Raw genomic sequence first — 18,778 nt, forward strand, 5'->3', positions numbered from 1 at the left:
AAAACGTTTTATACTATCAAGGTATATTTTTTGGTGCTCAAATGGCTCAGCCTAAGTAGTGAAGCATGCCAGGGTTCTCTGTGATTCTCAATGGCAAAGTCACCCACCCTCATCAAAATCTTGACAAGATCAGTCCTGTGTGGACATAGCCAGGAGTGCAGTTTCCAGACTCTCATCCTCACGTGGAAAGGTGATCACTCAGTAGTAAATGGCCATCAACTGTGATTGGATGGCCATCAGCTGTGGCTAGTTGGCCGTCATCTGTAACCAGTGAGCCATAGGCCACTAATATAACTGCCGTGGCTGCGCTAGCAGCCAATGGGGGCTAGCAAGAAGATGGTGGCTGAGCTAGCAAGAGCGGGTTGCAGTTAGCAAGTGAGGTTGGTTGGCAGAGAAGTAGTCAGCAGGTTGCGGATAGTGTGGCTCCTGCTTCCTGTGTCTCCAACCCAGCTGCCAGCGAGAATATAGTGGTATGACTCCCCGATCTATGGCTCCATGGGTGCTCCTTTTTGGCCTTACCATGTCCTGCGTTCTTAGATGGTGAGAGGGAGTTGAAACCCTACGTGCCACCCTGCACGACACATGGCGCAGCGAGCAGGGTACGGTGCCAGCCAAAGCTCTCCGAAGTGCGGTGGAGCAGTTTGTGCATCAGTCTCAGGAAGACGAGGAGGAGCAGCTGCCGGAGAGCTGGGCCCCGGGGAGGGGTGGGAAGATGTGGACGGTTCCCCAACCAGCATAGGCTGGAGAAAGCAAAGGTCGTTGCGGCCCTGTGGAAGTGCTTGCTGAGGTCCATTGGCTGCATAGGAAATTGCAGCACGCTGGAAGCTGAACCATGTGGCAGGTGAACAGACGCTGGGGTCTGCCTTTGAAATGGCAGGAGACAGCAGGTGCCTGTTATGATTATGCCATTTGTATCCAGGAAGTCATGCTGTGCACAGAGAAAGTGGCAGTGCCCTGAGAGGCCCTGGCTGTGTCCAGGAAGTCTGGCTGTGCCCAGAAAGACTGGTGGTACCCTGAGAAACCCTGGCTGTGCCCAGGAATTCTGGCTGTGCCCAGAGAGAGTGGCAGTGCCCTGAGAGGCCCTGGCTGTGCCCGGGGAGACTGGTGGTACCCTAAGAAGCCCAGGAAGTCTGGCTGTGCCCAGAAGGACTGGTGGTGCCCTGAGAAACCCTGGCTATGCCCAGAAAGCCTGGCTGTGTCCAGGACATTGCATTCACCTGCAGGCTTCTCGCACAGGGCCCCTTGCAAAAGACGCTTGTCACATAGATTGTGAGGCGAGACCCTGTAGGGGTGGAGTGTGGGGACAGAGCGAGCAGTGCAGTTTCCAGACTCTTGTCCTCATGTGGAAAGGTGCTCACTCGGGTAGTAAATGGCCATCAACTGTGATTGGATGGCCATCAGCTGTGGCTAGTTGGTTGTCATCTGTAACCAGTGAGCCATTGGCCACTAATATAACTGCCATGGCTACACTAGCAGAAAATGGGGACTAGCAAGAAGATGGTGGCTGAGCTAGCAAGAGCGGATTGCAGAAAAACTGACGGCAGGTTGCGGATAGTGTGGCTCCTGCTTCCTGTGTCTCCAACCCAGCCGCCAGCAAGAATACAGTGGTGTGACTCCCCTACCTATGGCTCCGTGGGTGTTCCTGTTTGGCCTCACCATGTCCTGCGTTCTTACGTGGGGAGTGGGAACTGAGACCCCGCATGCCACCCTGCATGACAGTCCCTATATAGCTGTCCATTATGGAAATGAACAACCTCAATTTCACTTTTCTGAATAAATCACACTCTTTCTCGTCAGTGGACATTTGCAAACTCCATACCCTTAAGTTAGAATACTTGATCTGATCATCTCCAATCCCATGTTCTAGATCGACATTCAAAAAGTGAGACTATGTCTTGTTCACATAGTATCTTCGACAGTTAATACAGCTCATGGCATACAGTGGGTGCTCAGTGAATGTCTGATGAATTATACAAATTTCCTTCTGATTTTCCTCCCCATCCTTGCTTATTTTTTCATTGCTATTGAGATGCTGATCTTTCTGACCACATCCTGTGGAAATACCACAGAGATTAGCTAATTAATAAGGGTAAAGCTCTTCTGACACTTTGTGTTAATGTTTAACAGTAATAGCTGGGAGTGTACTGACTCAGGGAGACAGTGGTGAAATCCTTTGGCCTTTGCAAACCATCACTGATATCCAGTTGCCCCTGTTTTCTTCCCATTGCCAGACACTCAGTGGGAGGCCTTATCCCTGATCTTCATTGCTCCCTGCACCCTACTCTGCTCTCTTGGCTAGGCACAGCCCCAGCATCCTGCCTGGAGACTGAACCCACCCCACAACCTCCCTCTGGAGAATCTTTCTTGCAGCTGTGAAACAGCTGGAGACTTTGGAAGCACTACAGGTTCTAGAGGCCGCAGTCACCTGCTGCAGAGGTTTCCATCCCAAATCAGATTGTGAGGTCTAGGACTATGAAGAAGGGCAGTTTACTTGGTTTTTCCCTACAATAGAAAAATAGAATGGAGTGGTCACTGGCAGTGAATAAATAAAGCAAAAGATTCATGCCAGCTGGAGATCATTGGGGGAAAATCAGCAAATCCGTGAATTATCCTGTTTATACCAGAAATAAACTGATAGTTTGGAACTTTACTTAATAGATTGTACTGAAATTACAGATCATTCATGAAGACAAATGCATGAGGCTGTGTTTTAGCCCTTCCTTAATCATTGAAGCCTTTGGCACCAAACTCCTAGTCTTCCACTCCATGCCAAGTCTTACTATCGTCCTGGGTAACTTCAATGTCAAAGAGACCCGTTGTTTACAAACTAGGGATCACAACCCATTAGTGTGTCATGAAATTGATTTAGAGGATTGTGACTAGATTGTGTGTGTGTGTGTGTGTGTGTGTTGTTTTTTTTTTAAGAAACAACAGAAATAAAATATCAGAGTACTTCACATATAGGACAGGTGGTTTGGTGGTAAAACACTTATTTCAATTTTATATATATATTCATCACAAAATACAGTGAATGTTTAAAGTTTAAAAAATTTATTACAGGGCCGGCCCGGTGGCTCAAGCGGTTGGAGCTCCGTGTTCCTAACTCTGAAGGCTGCCGGTTCGATTCCCACATGGGCCAGTGGGCTCTCAACCACAAGGCTGCCAGTTCAATTCCTCCAGTCCCACAGTGATGGTGGGCAGCGCCCCCTGCAACTATGATTGAACATGACACCTTGAGCTGAGCTGCCGCTGAGCTCCCGGATAGCTCAGTTGGTTGGAGGGCATCCTCTCAACCACAAGGTTGCTGGTTCGACTCCCTCAAGGGATGGTGGGCTGCACCCCCTGCAACTAGCAACAGCAATTGGACCTGGAGCTGAGTTGCGCCCTCCACACCTAAGACTGAAAGGACAACAACTTGAAGCTGAATGGCACCCTCCACAACTAAGATTGAAAGGACAACAACTTGACTTGGAAAAAAAAAAAAAGTCCTGGAAGTACACACTGTTCCCCAATAAAGTCCTGTTCCCCTTCCCCAATTAAAAAAAATATATATTACAGTAAAAGACACGTTGCCATTAATCCTCCTCAAAAGACTTCACTTATCCAATCATTCTGGCCACTTTCTGAAGCAGTTCTGGAAGTCCTCTTTCGTGAGTGTCTTTAGTTGTGCTGTCCTGGCTGGCGCGATGTCCCAAATCATTTTGACTTTGGGAAAGAGCTAGAAGTTACACAGTGCCAGGTCTGGTAAATAAGGTGGGTGAGCACACACTGTAATTTTTTTTTTTTTAAGGAGGGCGCAGCTCACAGTGGCCCATGCAGCCGAACCTGGCACCTTGGTGTTATTTGCGCCACGCTCTGACTAACTGATCTAACTGGCCACCCCCATAATGTTTTTATTTGACAGAAATTGCCATATACCAGAAGCAATGTGTGACACAGAGCATTGTCATGATGGAGGGTGATTTATGACACACTTTAAAACACACCTTCTTTCAACAGTAGCTCATACACAACTGACGGCACTGAACAAGGTAACACTTGTCACACACTGTTACTAAGGTTCGATGGACCGCTTCCAGTATTGAAGATCCCTGCCTTTCTGTTGGATGGCACTAGGCAGCAGCATTCACCATAATTTTTTTTATCACACCTCATATACCGCGGGTGTTAAAAAAATGTACACAAGTGGACACTTTGGTCAACATTGCTCAAGCAGTAGATCGCCATAGTCAGAAGTGTCTGGACGCTGATAGTAACCACTTTGAGCACCTCTTGTAACTGCAGAAGTCAAACGTGACTTGTATTCATCTTTTATTATTGGTATATATTTAGCACTACAATTTTAATACAGTTTTCCTTTCTTAAAATGTGTATACATTTTTTGGCACACTCTGTGTGTGTGTGTGTGTGTGTGTGTGTGTGTGTATATATATATATATATATATATATATATATATATATATCGTGTTTCCCAAAAAATAAGACCTAGCCGGACCATCAGCTCTAATGCGTCTTTTGGAGTAAAAATTAATATAAGGCCTGGTCTTATTTTACTATAAGACTGGATCTTATATAATATAATATATAATATAATATATGACTGTGTCTTATATTAATTTTTGCTCCAAAAGACACATTAGAAATGATTGTCCAGCTAGGTTTTATTTTCAGGGAAACACAGTATTATTGAAGTAAATACCATTGAAATAAATATTTTTACCACCAAATCACCCTTTAAAAGGGATAGGAGTACATACAATAGAATATTATTCAGCCTTAAATGGAAAAGAAATTCTGACACATGCTACAACATACATGAATCTTGAGGACATTATGCTAAGTGAAATAAGCTAGTCACAAAAAGACAAATACTGTATGATTCCACTTATATGAGATATCTTCAGTAGTTACATTCACAGAGACAGAAAGTAGCATGGTGGTTACCAGGGGCCGGGAAGTGCAGGGAATGGGCAGTTATTGTTTAATGGGTGCAGAGCTTTAGTTTTTCAAAGTGAAGAATTCTGTGGATGGATGGTGGTGATGGTGACACAATGTGAATGTGCTTAATGCCAGTGAATACACTTATTGCATTTAATACAATGCACTTAATACACTTAAAATGATTAAGAGGTTAAATTTTATGTTTTGTGTATTTTGCCGCATTTTTTAAAAAGCTATAGGAGAAGCTTCCCAAGTCCCTGACCTCACTTTCAGTGACCACTCACTTCCTGCTTCCATTCTCAACACAACATCCTGGTCCTGGCCTCATTAGGAACTTTATCTCCTACTCTCTGATCTCCTATCTGTCCTGCTTTCTCACTTTTCTTATTCCCACTGTATCAATGCCTCTGCCTCGTTAACTTCTTGGTCACCCTACTTTTTCCCAATCAGGCCACTTTCATTCCTTCCTGAATTGCTGCAGCAGCCTCCTTACTCGTCTTCATGAGAGTCCTGGCCCCTTTGATTCATCCTCTAAATTGCACTAGGAGTGACATTTCTAAAATTTCAATCTGATCTGAACAGTCCCTGTTTAAAACCCCTCGGGGCTCTTTAATGCTCGCTAGGTAAAGCCCTTAGCTAGGCAGACCAGCCAGTTGTGATGTGGCCTCTGATTAACATACATCCCATCTCCTGTCCTCCTGCATGGCATTGTGAAGACATTAATTTGACTTGCAGGTCTTCAAGTTCACCAAGTTCTCATTTGCTCCCAAGTCTTTTCATCCACTGCTCTCTTAGCCTGGAATCTTCCCCACTTCACGATCTTCACTTGCTTAACTCCTGTTACACAGGACGGTGTTGGCTATAACTTCCTCTAAGAAGTTTCCCTCTACCTTGTACCCTCATAAGGCTGGATGTGGGGACTTCGAGTGAGGTTGTCTAACATCTGTTGCCTGATCAGGTCAGAGCACTCATCACTGTAATTGCCTGTCTGCTTCTTCATCTGCCCTCACAAGACTGTCATTTGCCTTCCTAAAGCCAGGCACTGTACCTGACTCCTCACTGCATCTCTGTACCTATTCCAATGCCTACCACTTAGTACACACTCTCTCTGTGATGACTGAGTGGGCAGACGGGAGGATGTTCAAATGGATGGATTTCACATGTTTTGAAATTCAAACCTGGGAATCAGGCTCAGTCAACACTTTTCAGCCTGAAATACCTTTGGTCAGGGCCCAAAGAATGGTTTATCTAAATTAGTAAGTTAGTATATTTGTATAGCATTCCACAGTTTATAGAACAATGTCATATTTTTTACTTTATTTGACACAATTAAAAACTATGAAGGAAGAAGGAAAGCCATGGTCATCACCACATTATAAATGAGGAAACCACAGGTTGTCCAAGGTCAGAAAGTTAGTAAAGGCAAAGCCTGAACAAGTGCTCACATCTTCCTCCTACTCGCTTTACCGTGAAGCATTGAACCTTCAGGAACAAAAAGGATCAGAACTACTAATCCTAAAGTCAGTGTCTTTCAGAAAGCAGGGAGCATACACCGGGGTGCCCAAACAATGTATACGCATAACTTCATCTTTTGTTATCAGTATAGATTTACTATTACAATTTTAATAGTTATTTCCTTTCTTAAAATGTGTATACATTTTTTTGGCAACCTCTGTGTTTTTCTGGCTTCTACGGAGTCCTACCACAGTTCTGGTTCCAGGTGCTTAGTGAATATTAACTAGCTCTGTGGCAGCAAAACCATCCCTCATGTGCCTCGCTCTTACCACACTTTCCAGAAAAAGAAACAAAACCAAACACCCTAAGGACCGATGTCTAACAATGTTCCGGGGGTTTTCCTTACATTCACCCTTTATCTCTGCATTGAAAATCAAGCCCAATTTCTCTTATTTGGTTTTCAGCAGAAATAAATAAATAAAGCAGAAATATTATTTACATCCCATCTGTATCCAAAACACCAGAAAAAGAGAAGAGTTTATCAGTATTCCCCATGTAAACAACCTCTTCCTCTGCCCTCTCTAGTCCCAGTTAAACAGTTCTAATTGCATTTTGCATAGAATCTGTTCTCTAAGTACTCAAATTATTTATTCTTATAGGGACCCGATCCAATTGTTCCCAATCTCTTTTTTTACTTTAAAGTCAAAACTGGACATGGGTCACCAGTAGGATTCTGGTTAAAGCCAAGAACAATGGGAGGGTGACTTCCTGCACCTTGAGCCTTGCCCGTGATACTCATTTTAGCTCATCTCAGGCAGACAAAACCCAGTCAGGTGTGTCCACAGAGCAAGGTGAGCACTGGGTGCCTCGTGGCTGCTGCTTCTCTGCACAAGAAATGGTCCAGAAAGATCGTCTAGATGCAAAAGCCCTTCCTCCTACTACAGACACACAACACAGTCCCATTAGCTTCTATCTGGATCAGGTAAGTGCTGATAATCGCCTCTTGTAAAGTGCAGCCGACCAAGCTCTGATTCCAGAGGCGCTGAGAAGGCCCTGCAGCTATCTCATTACCAGTCCTGGAACTTTTAGAATTATCCTGCCTTCAAAACTCTATCCTGGTTTGCCATAAACCATCAAATTAACCTAGAAGTTCCAAAATTTCTATTTCTAAATTACACCTAAGAAGAAGCTTCTGACATCTAAAATGAATTTTAAAAATCTTTTGGCAGACAATGTGTTTCAATGTTTTATTTAAAAAGATATGGTCACTAAATTTAAATTTTTCAAAAAGCAGCATGCCCTCTGCTTGCTCTAACCTGCAATCTCACAGCTGGAGCTTCATTGCCTTTTATCTTAAGGTGTCATCAGGGCTATTAGTGGACAGATACATCTGCAAGAGATGCTATTTTAAACTTTTATCAGTCTTTTATCACTTAGAGGGAATGTGTTTTAGATTCTTTGCTGAAAGCGAAACTCTGATCAGGAGAGAGGAAGGCAAGAACATGAGACTAGGAGGGTTTACTTCAACGTTTTTGTCATTCCCACACCTTAAAGAATATTTTTAAATATCTTTTCCCTGACCACCTTGCCCCCCATAAAAATGTAATACCACAGATACACTGTATATCTGTTTGTGTATTGTATGCATATCAGTGCTTTATACATAAAAAGAGTATGGTTTTTTCAGTACCCCGGGAACCAATCCCCCTGCTTGGTGGGATATCTCCCTCATTGAGAACACACAGTTGAGAAGCCATTATCCAAAGGGAAATGTGTAAATGATGAAAATGTTGAAAGGCATCAAAGACAAGCTCCCTGCACAGCACTGCTTTGCTGGGTGTGACCTGCTGCTCCTCTGCAGCCTTGACAGCCATGCCCAGACCACAGGAGAAGAACTTAGCCACATACAGTCTTTCCTCAGCTTGCAGGCTCCTCTCTCCTGGCCCTGACAGTGCCTAGGCTGACAGTCCCCCGAGGAAGAGATAAGTAGACAAGTAGATTCCCAAGTGACACTTGTGATTCTCATGGGACTGCACGAGGGTCAGATGCCCACAGAGATAGTGGGGTTTAGTCCAGAGGTCTGCAGGGGAGGTCTGCTCTTTTCATCCTGTGATGGACAGAGGGAGGGCCTGGCAGCAGGAAGCACGTGAGTGGGGAATGGGGAGAGGAATGCCAAGGGCCACTCTCCCCAGGAGGCAATGAGATGCTGCTGAGAAAAAGCATCACGAAGGGCTCCTCCAGAGCCTATGTTGTCTATTTTTTTAATTAATACTAGTTACTGCCTTGGTAGCTTAAAATTACCAACTATTTAATTTTAAAAGAGCCCCACAGATGAAAGCTAAGAGAAAAAAAACAGAGGAATTAGAGACCCAAGGCAGCAAAGAGCAACAGATAAAAAGCTGCCCCCACAAATGCAAATCTAGATGAAGAGAAGGTAAACAAGATAATGCCAGCCAGAGTTGTCCAAGGAAACAAGAAAGGGTTCTATAAACATAACCAGAAAAAATATTTGTCTTAGCTGATGAGATCACCACACATGGCCCATGACAGGGATCTTTTGTTGCTCCCTTAATTGAAGCTTGGAAGAGAACAGAAACGAGAGCAGAAGTCAGACTACTGGCCCACAGATCTATGTTCCTATAAGCCCTTCCATTTTTAATTAAATGCAGCTGAAGTCATTAAGACTTGATACCATCAATCTGGATCATGGCCTGTGTTTTCATGACGTGCTGGCCCTCACCCTTTCCAACCACCTCCACCCATAGCAACAAACCGGCTTGTGGCTTACTCCCACTGAGCATACGAGAGCGAAACAAGAAGGGGCAGATCGCCACGAGTTGGACATGGGCCTGGAGAGGGAAAAGGCTGACAAACCCCAACCGTCACTTCCCAGGGACCTCCTTGTTCTCTGGAGGATCCTCACTGTTCCTTTTTCTCTGCAGGCGCAGAAAGAGAGCTAAGGTCTTCCACAGATACGCAGTCTCCACCATGCAAGGACAGTTCTAGCACTGGGAATATGGCAGAGAACAGATAAGTGCCTGGCTCCTGGTGCTGACATTTAGAGCTGGGGGTGAGGGACTTCGTGGTAGTTCGAGACAGATGACATTAACAATGACTATACCAGATCATTTCCCATACTGAGAAGTGCTAGCCACAACATAAAATGCAGATAGAGAAGAATCTGAGGGATTCCTTAGCTCAGGAGGTTAAGGCAGGCCTGTCTGAGCAGGTGTTGCAACGTGAAAGGTGACCCTTACTAAAGGTGTAACCTGAAAGTGAGGAGGCGGTCATGAAACAGGGAGAGTGTTGAGAAGACAGGACATAGATGGAAAGTCACTGAGGCAGAAAAGAGCTTGGCATGTTCGGAGGACGTAAGGAAGGCCAGGAGGGCCGTACCCTAGTGGGCCACAAGGAGAAGAGGGCGATGGCTGCAGAATAAGGGCGAGGCCTGTGATGCAGGGTCTCATAGGCCATGAAAAGGGGTTAGGATTCTGGAGCATGTTTTATGGGGAAGAGTGATATGATACAGTTTCTATTTTAGAAAAATCACTCAGGCGGCTGTGCAGAGGATGGACCAGGCCAGAGAGGCCAAGAATGGAGACAGGAAACCCGTAGGGGTAGTGGTCCCTGGAGGACAGAGTGTAGTGGTGAGATATGGGTGGAGAAGTTAAGGTGAGATGGAGAGGAGATTCGGTGTGAGATGTGAGAGAAAGCACAGAGTTAGGCATGACTCCTAGATTTTGTCCTGAGAAACAGGGTGAACATTTAATAAGATGGAGAAGACTAGAAAATAAATGGGTTTGGAGTGGAAGGAACTGAGAAGGAATCGAGTGTTCTGCTTTAGATGTGTTTATATTCTGTCTTGGACACCAAAAGAACTTGATGAACTTGATACCTCAGTTTCTTCATCTTTAAAGTATAAGCACCTACTACCTAACAGGGTTGATGTGAAGATTAAATGAGTTAATATGTATGAAGCAGTTAGAACTGTTCCTGGCACAGAGTAAGCAGTATGATGTAAGTGTTTGGTATTAATATTAATGCAATTGTTTTCTTTTCAATTACAAATGTTGAGGGGGAGGAGAGAGGAAAAAAATTGAAAAATTGGGAGAAAAAGGGAAGAAGCAGGTTAAAGCCCTTGACAAAGGATGATTCCCAGAGTCCAAGTAGAAGGTGGGCCTCAGATAAGACAGGGACACTTCCGCTGCTGAAACAAGGAGACCTGCTGTGTGATACAAACACTGCCGGACTGGAGGACACGTGATGGGAAGAGGAGATAGTTTTCCTCTGACCACATCATTTTTCTCTATGACATCAGAGGTAAGGTCATTATCTGGTGTGAAGGGGCAGGAAGGGGTGCTGGAGATTTGAAATGAGAGTCATCCGTGTGAAACTGTCCTCTCCAAAGTGGGAGGGTGACTTTACAGGAAGATGGGAGAGACATTGGTGCCTCAGCCTCCCTCACACAACGCAAGGCTGGTTGTGCTGTTTGTTCCAGTTATTTTTTTCTCAGTTGAGTGGGTGTTTGGTGAAGAGTTGCTGCATGTCTACTAGCACTGGTCTGCATGCTTGAGGACTAATGAGGGGGACAAAGCATGTGCAATCTAAATAAAGAGAAAGGTTTGAGAGCAAATGAAATCAATGGAGGACAAATATAATTCAATTCAGAGCCAAAGACCATACTATAGAAAAACATGCTTCAGAGGAAATACTTCAGAGGAAATGGATTTTGTTGTGTGCTGGAGCTACGAAGGATGGCCTCCCAGTGGAAGTAGAGTAAGTTTTGAAGGACAGATTATAGGAACTCGACCATCCTCAAACCACAGGCTGTTCTCTATAATCCCCAGCCTTTGTGTCTAGCTGTATCATGAATATTGCCCCAAGACTGGCCGAGTAAGGTAGAGCTGACTCACTTGCTTTGTCTAATGAGGGCCCATCCTATGTCATCAGTAGAGAAAACAGACTTCTGTTTTGGAACGGGTGGGGTACTGTCTTCTGAAACAAGAGAAGATTTCCTTCCATCTTCCTAACATCATCATTTGCAGTGCATATGAGGAAGAGCTAATTAGGAAAGATTCTGGCAGAAAGATGACCAAAAATGTCACGGTGAAAACCAATCACATCTTTCTCCCCTAACAATGGGGCCCACTTTCTTCTTGTTCCTTGTGCAATAGAGCAGTCTGTTTTATTATCAATTATCAGCCTTGTCCAAGTCTAAGGCCTGACTTCCTCTGAGGCCCTTAAGACCTACCCCAGCAAAAGGGCCATAGGAGACTCTACTGGTCCCAGAAGTGGCAGGGTAAGGAGTGACTGGAGGGACGCATGGCTGAGCCCCAAAGATGTGTTCCAGGCAGAAGGAGCCAAGACTTGATCTGTGCTGGCAAAGTTATTTTTTAAACTGGAATTGCTGGTAAGGCTACTTCCCTAAAAGGCAGCTTAAATCCCGTCCCTGGCTTGCCCTTCCCTGGAGCTCTGGCCATCTGCCATCATGCTGCTGCTGAGACTTCTCCAGACTCTCTCATAGACAGTGTTCTTCTGGTCCATTCTTCCCCATCTCAATCCCTTAACTCTACACTCAGCTACCTTCAGCACATCCAGCACAAAACTGAACGGTTTGAAAGCTTTTCTAATAATGCCCTACAAAGTGAAATGCCCCTGTTTACTTTTGGTGCAGTCCCAGCCCACACCTGGAGATGCTGGGATGGTACAACAGTCTTCTGGAATCACTTCCCAAAAGGCGTAAGTCCAGGCCAGGCCACTTCAGAACCTATATCACTGTGGTATGATCTTGTCTCGGGATGCCACTGGTCTATCAGATCACTTGAACATCAGACAAATTTGGTTATCTTCCCTTCCTGTTCCAAATGGCTGTGATCCACTCAATTAGAGAAGCCGTTTGTCACAGCCTAAAAGAAAGATGGGTTCATAGAGGGCTGTGGACCTCATTTGCCATGGCCTCTGAAAAGTAGATTCCTGAAACAGGAGAGATGAGGGAGGCACTGCCATTCCTAAGGCCTACTGAGGTGGCCTTGGGTGCTGCACGCTGGGCGTAGAAGCTGTGGCCCAGGCCTCCCCTGTGGAAACCACGCCCTCCCACCTGTCTCACGCTTGATGCCACCTTCCCTGTCTGCTTGGCCTGAGCCCTCGAGGTGAATCGTTTCTATGGCGTATCTGACTTTCCAAGTCCAAGGCTGGTAGCAGGAAACAAGAGTAACTTTCAGAATCCCCGTAGAAATGAAGCAGTGAAGTGCTTGGAATATGACAGAGGACAGGAGGGGAAATCCATTCCAGGCAATATAGGAAGACAGATAAAGGCTGGAGGGCTGAGAAAATGGACAAGTCAGAGTCAGAGTGAGATGAGCGGTGCGAGGAGTCTGATCTAGTATCAACAGTGAGCCCTGCTGACTGGTGACTGCCGAGCTCCGTATGAAAGACGCATAAAGGGCCTCTGGTTGCCTTTGGATGGCAGCAACCCATCCCCTGGGAAAAGGAGTGGGCGCTAAGAGGGACGGAGGAATCGCTCCAGGCACCACAGGATTCCAAAGGAGTCAGGGTTGCACACCAACTGAGCGCCAGTCAGCACAGCACACGGCCGTTCTGGCTGCTCTGGCACCATGTGTGGCCCCAACTCAGGCATTTGCTTCCTGATTCTTAAATGCACCAATGCATGGTGAAGATTTGAGGCTGTATTTATTAAATATTCTCAGGTCCTGGAGAAAAAAGATTCTTGTCTACTCTCATTAGCTTATTTATATTTCATAACACCTACACCTTTTCTTAGAAGAAATCAATATGAGATGTGACTCTAGGCAGAGCATGCCCCAAGGACCAGAGGATATAGGTAAGATTTCGGGAGAATGTACGACATTACATATGCGCTATTAGTACCATTTTTAAATTCATGTTCTTTTTCTCACGCTTGATGCCACTGAGAAACACTCTGGATCTTTCAGATGGTTACTTTATAACCCACCCACAGTTGCAAGGGTTAACAAAGGACTGGAAAGCATTGTAAGTATTTTAAGAGTTGGGAAGTACTCTAAGGGTTAATAAGTGCATTGCCAGAGAAACCTCCAGTTTCCTGTGCAACATTGTTTTGGGGAGATCAGCAGAATAACTAACCTTCTGAAGAAAGTCCTTCATTTTAATTCAACTATTTGGCCCTTCAGGTTGATCTATCTATAACTTTTCCCTTCTACAGTGATTATCTGATTTGGTCCCAATTGGAAGCTCTCCTGAATGCTGCCTGGACAACACCTTACATTCAATTTGTGAAGGCAGTTAGCACCTTGAAGCAAAATGGCAGTCAACTTAGGTTTTCAATGGCATCACTCTGTATTCATCCTAAGAAACACTCACCAAATCATTCATTTTTCAATTCACACACTGTGAGTGCCACAAGAGCCTTAAATGTCATGTAACAGATAAGGACGCCACATCACGTGCCCATGGACACGCAGCAAGGTGCAAGGCACGATCAAGATCTTTATTTCCACTCAATCCCATAGTGCTTCAGGTTTACTTCTAAATTCCATGATAACATTTACAAGTTGAGTGACTGTGACTAAATTTGACACTGTAGAAAAGCACATAAAAATAATTTTGATGTTCGTTCTAGCTTATTATCTAAAAAAAAAATGACAGCCAAAATAAATTCGCCAACAAAAGCCTGACTGTTTTATTAGGTGTCAGTGGTATTTGACAAGTAGTAGTGCCTAGAAAAACGGTCTTATAAAAGTACAAAAGCTCAATCTGCCACCCTAAAAATAACCCATTGAATATTGCCAATGTTTTTAATAGTGATCAACTGTCCTTTTCACACACATCAGCAGAATGTGTGACATCTGTCCCTTTATACGGTAATATTTTTATAGTGCTGTTTTTTCTTTTAGTATTTTTCATTAGTCACTTTTTAGCCCCATTTTATCCTTGAGAGAAAGGGGAAATAGAAGTGAGTACTTTAAAACTCAAGTCCCAGGGAAGTAAAAATGTCTGGTTTAAGATTATACAGTAAGTATGTTGTGGGTCTGGTAATAGTCTAACCAGTGTCTAGGTCTAGGGCCTCTGATAGAACTAAGATTTCAGAAAGAAGTAGGAAGGGATGGAGGGGATTGAGTCTGGAGAAGAAAACAGAGAAAGAAAGATAATGAAGCGAACTGATCAGGTCTGCTTCCTCCTGAAGGTGTCCTAGCAGACTCCACCGACCAGGAGCAGCAGAAGCATTGCACAGGGAAATGGGAACACCACTGGGCAGCCATGGCTTGGCCCTGTGCACATCCTGAGTCTAAGAGTCGTTCTAAGCTGGTCCCAGAGTTGAAGTCCTACAGTCCTTGCTGAACTTACAGGCTTCTCCCTCACGAGATTCTTCTTCCTTTCCCCGTGCCCCCAAACTGTGAGCTCTCCAGGTATTCTGCCTGGCCCTCGATCTCTCCAGAAAGAGAAGGAAGAGCATCTTGTTTCCTGGGCCACACTGCTTCACTGCCAGGAGTTGGAATGACAAGAGGGTAGGAACAGGGTGAAGAGAAGAGGGGTCAGGAAGTTTCCATCTCCAAGTCAGCGAGCTGGCTCCGGTAAGGAAAATGAAGGAAATGGAGTCTCACTGTTATTTTTCTGTATTATTGCTGGGGATGCAGCTTCCTGGCAGCTGGCGCTGGCCCTGGCTTTAGCCTATGTTTCCCTATTCTCTTCTCTTGGCACAGTCAGAAGCTTTCAGTGTTGTGCTTTCAGGATCACATGGTTAATCTTTGCACAGCTGCCTGGGGAAAAAGAGAGTAAGGGAGAGACAGAGAGAGCGAACACCCATTCTATTCTTACCATATGTGTGGCTAAAAAATTATTATTGGCAAACTAAACGCCCATCAAAGCATTCTCTCCCTGACCCTACCCCTAGATATATAACAAACAGACTCCCACCCTGCTTCTGGATTGTTCACACTCACATCGTTGTCTGTCCTCCACACACGTCCCTGCCCACCTCCCCCAAGTATGCACGTGCTCTCTTTCCCTCTCTCTCTCTCTCACAACACAAAGGTTGTGTGAATATACTGTCACACCTACTGAAAGAAAAGTCAACATTTCAATCAACCCAGTAACTTCTGTACTTGATGTTGGATAAACAGTTTGATTTTTTTTTAGGAAGTGTCAGTGGCTCTGGCAATTTACACACACACACACACACACACACACACACACAAACTGGCCTTTTCTATATTACTGTAAAGTGTCACGTCACACTCTATATCCTTAGCCCCCCTCTTCAATATAAATTTGTGAGCTGCATGCTCCTGTTTTCCACTGACACTGCACTTACCCGTCTGAAAAGTTACCTGCTGTGATCAGACGCAACACAACCATGTTTTTTTTTAAAAAAAACCAACCCTCATGCCTCTCCAGCCCCCAGTTCCCCCCTCAGGCTTCCCCACAAAACACTGACCACTGCTCTGTGGTTCCTACACATTCTTACCACCACTAATAGCCATTTGCAGGCACTGCAAGCAGCGACCTCTAATATGCCTGAAGCCCCTGGCACTACTTACGCTGCTTCCGGCTTCTTAGTCTTTACTAGCCTCACTCCTGAGTGGTCAACAGGAAACGTGGTCTTACAAAGTATAGTTATGAAGTAAGATGGTTGGTTTCTTTAAAACAAACAGCCCCAGTCTTAAATATTCAAATAAAGTTTCACATAATTTTGTGATCAGCAGCACTGGGATTGGTCTTACTTCCCAAGTTCGTCACTCGTAAGGCAGCATTCATTCAGAGGTGTAATTTTTGATATGTTGTTTAAAAACTGGTCTCCTTATTTGATAGGTCCAATTATGCCACTTCCAAGAGGTTTCTAAGCACAGAGAAGCATAAAGATAACTAAGTACATAATAAAGGCTTACAATGCTTACTCCTTGGGTTTTTTTTTGCTGGAATTGTATCCTGTCCAGCAGGGAGGGGGTGGCTATTGCAGCTTGGTGGCCAAATCCTGTTTTTGTGCAATCTGTCGGCTAGGGATAGTTTTTATATTTTTTAGATGGTTGAAAAAAATAGGAAGCACAATAATATTTTATGACATGTGAAATTATATGAAATTCAAATGTCAGTGTCCATAAATAAAGTTTTATTGGAACACAGCCATGCTCATTTGTTTACCTTTTCTTTGTGGCTGCTTTCCCTCTACAACAGCAGAGATGAGTAGTTGCAACAGAGAACATATGGTTTGCAAAGCCTGAAATATTTACTATCTGGCCTTTTACCAGAAAAGTGTGCTGACTCCTCCTCTAGAGTATTGCTTTTTCAATCCTTAAATATCTTTGGGAAAAAGATCATATCAGTTAGGAATAAGTTTGGTTTACTAGAACAGAAGCCTGAAATAGTGGCTTAAACAAGGTAGGAGTTCATTTTTCTGTTTATGTAAAAGAAGATGGAGATAGGCAGATTAGGCAGGTATAGTGTCCCTGTGGTCGTCAGAGACGGAGGCTGCTTCTGTCTTGCTGATCTGCCATCCTTATTGCACAGCTTCCGTCTTCAAGATTATCCCATGGTCACATAAAGGTTACTGAAACCCCAGTCATCACATCACGTTCCCAAGAGTAGGAAGTAGAAGGGAGATCAGAACGAAAAAGCAGGCCTCCCTCCCAGCTGAGTTAACCCTCATTAAACAGTTCATCAGAAGTTCTACCCAAATATTCATCTTATATCTAATTGAGCAGCTCCACTTGCAAAAGAGGCTGAGAAATGCAATTTTACAGCTGAGAATATTGCCACCCAAATAAATTCAGTGTTCTGTTAGTGAGCCATAAGAAGACAGTGCATAACAGTTAGGCAACCAGCAATTTCTGCCCCAGAAATAAGTGGTCTCTCCATATCCTTTTCAATATATGCTGCATAATAGTTTCTCATAAACATAAGAGTTCTTTTACAAGTACCATTTGTTTTTGTTAAGCATGCATCCTTATTCAGCCTCCTCAGATCTGGCTCTTTACAAAGTATATTTCACAAATATTGAGTCGTTTAGTCCTTACAACAACCCTGTGAAGTCCAATCACTATTGGAAAAATGAGGTAATTGAAACTCAGAGAATTTGAGTTGAATGCCCAAGGTCACTCGGAGAAGAAGTAGCAGACTGAAGTCTTCTCAAATCCAGTTGTTTTTTCCACCACACCAAAACTGGACCCATTTTGATGTCACAGACACCCGTACTATTCCTGCCAACAATACCCATTATCTCCTGTCCCGTCCTCCAATGGGTTTCCTTCTTTTCCATGTCCTCCTCTCCTCCTTGCTGCTTTGGAATTATCAAGGGCCTTAAGTATTTCTTGCCAAGACAGTCAAGCAATGTCTTTTAAGATTGTTTTGTCTCTAACTTGTGCTCTTTCTGTTTTATTAACTTTGGTGCTTAAGTAATTTTTTCTCCAATATATTTGTACTGATGATTCTATTTAAGTAATTAGTGAACAATGATGTAACTCTACTCCACAGTACACATTAATGTTCCAAGGATCAGGTTAAAAAAACTGTTATCAAGGATGACAACCAGATGTGTGGCACGCTCTCCATCTCCTGCCACTTTCCTTAACTCATGGCTAGGTTTACACTTGCTGAAAAGAACAGAGACTTTTATTGAAGATTCACAAAGCTTTTTATTTGACCATGGTAGTATAATTTCAAATTCATTCTTTCCCCCCAGGTTTATTGGAATATAATTGACATATAACATTGTGTAAGATTAAGATGAACAACCTGTTGGTTTAATGCACTTATATAGTGCAAAATAATGACCACCATGGCATCAACTGCACCTTCATCATGTGACACAATTACCATTCCTTTTTATGGGGAGAACACTTAAGATCTAGTCTCTTAGTAACGTTAAAGTATGTAATACAGCATTAATAACTATAGTCACCATATTGTACATTAGATCTCCAGAACTTATTCATCTTACAGTTGGAAGTTTGTGCCCTTTGACCAACATCTCCCCATTTCCCCCACACCCAGCCTCTGATAACTACCATTCTAGTCTCGGTTTCTATGAGTTCAGCTTATTTAGATTCCACACATAAGTGATATTATGCAGCATTTGTCTTTCTCTGTCTAACTTATTTCACAGAGCCTAATAATGCCTTCAAGTTTCATCCATGTTGTCACAAATTGAAGGATTTCCTTTTTTCTTGTGGCTGAATTTTATTCCATTGTGTATATCCCACATCTCCTTTAAAAAAAGATATTTATTAAAATATAGCTAGCATACAATATTATATTAGTTTCAGGTGTACACCATAGTTATTCAAAATTTATATACCTAAAAAAGTGATCGCCATAAGTTCAGCAACCACCTTACACTGTACCACGCTATCACAATATTATTGGCTATATTTCCTATGCTATGTATTAC

This window comes from Rhinolophus sinicus, linkage group LG02 (genome assembly GCF_036562045.2).
Source record: "Rhinolophus sinicus isolate RSC01 linkage group LG02, ASM3656204v1, whole genome shotgun sequence".
In the NCBI taxonomy this organism is placed as follows: Eukaryota; Metazoa; Chordata; class Mammalia; order Chiroptera; family Rhinolophidae; genus Rhinolophus; species Rhinolophus sinicus.